At 42.2% G+C, this 1,253-nt stretch overlaps 1 pseudogene; it reads left to right on the top strand.

Moving 5' to 3' along the window:
• LOC102252565 overlaps positions 1-1,253 on the top strand; it is a 5,192-nt pseudogene that overhangs the window by 804 nt on the left and 3,135 nt on the right.

Consider the following 1,253-nt stretch of genomic DNA (forward strand, 5'->3'; position numbering starts at 1 on the left):
GTCATCATAGAAGGACTGAAGGCGCCTCATAGAGTGTGGACTAAGAGAGTTGGTGTAGAACTTAATTCAGGTTGAATTTTCCAGGCATTAACAAAACCACACTTATTGAGTAATGAGTAGGAATCAGGGAGATGACTATGGGGGCTAGGACTGTGCAAGTGTAGGTTTGAGAGAGCTATGGTAGAAGGAGTGATGTGTACTTAGAGAATGCGTGTGTATTCATGGCTGCAGGGCCACTGAACTCAACATAAGAGGGAATGAAATTAGAGTTCATTTCTGGTGATATCTGGATAATGTGATATGGTGAATTTCAAATTAATTCCTGAAAAGAGGGTCTACTGCAGTGGTATATTCTTGGTCCAGAGATTAGGTGAAATATATGTGCAACCTGCCTTTTGTTGTGGAGGGCAGTTACATTTGTCAATAGGAATGAGAGAGCATACATCAGTGTCATTTTGGCTGGCATTGGGAAGGGTGAAGGGTAAGAGAGAAATACATTACTGCAGGGGTGAATTGGAGTATTGGAAAATAATATTATTAAGAAAAACGGTCCAAGTCACGAGAAAAATGGTCCAAGTCATGACGTATTTGTCTTACCTTTGGCATTATGCCTCTGGGAATGAAGCTGTGTGAGAGAAGTGTGGTTCAAAGACTTATGTGCGGCAGGAAGTGCTAAGTGATGGCCTCAGCACCATAGGCTTGGTGTCAAAAGGGTACCGTGTGATGCCAAAAAGTTCAGTGTCTTGGAATGAGAATCTAGGGAACAACGAGGTTATTGCCTGACAAGAACAGTGTCAAATCACTCATAATCTCATTATGGACAACATCTATCCATATCCTATGTTCATGACACCGACTATATTCAAAAGGCCCAGTGTGGCCAACATGTTTGTACTAGAGAGCAGGTATGATCTGTATGCTCATTGCCCTTATTGTGTGGAAAGACACTGCATCAGTAGGAACATAAGGAGTGAGTGTCTTTGATGAAACAAAGGCCTGATATCTTCTTTGTAGTCAGAAGCCTAGGATGCAGATGGATATGGAAGTTGGAGTGTATGATGAATGCAAAATCCTAGGAGAGAATCTGATAATGGACAAAACTGTCCCCATTATGACAGGATATGAACTTTGAGGATGTGGCCATTGCCTTCTCTCCAGAGGAGTGGGGAATCCTTGATGAGTCTCAGAGACTTCTGTACTGCAAAGTGATGCTGGAAGTATTTTCTCTTGGATCATCTGTAGGTAAGACCCTC

The sequence above is a fragment of the Myotis brandtii genome, unplaced genomic scaffold (genome assembly GCF_000412655.1).
Source record: "Myotis brandtii unplaced genomic scaffold, ASM41265v1 scaffold7263, whole genome shotgun sequence".
NCBI classification, from domain to species: Eukaryota; Metazoa; Chordata; class Mammalia; order Chiroptera; family Vespertilionidae; genus Myotis; species Myotis brandtii.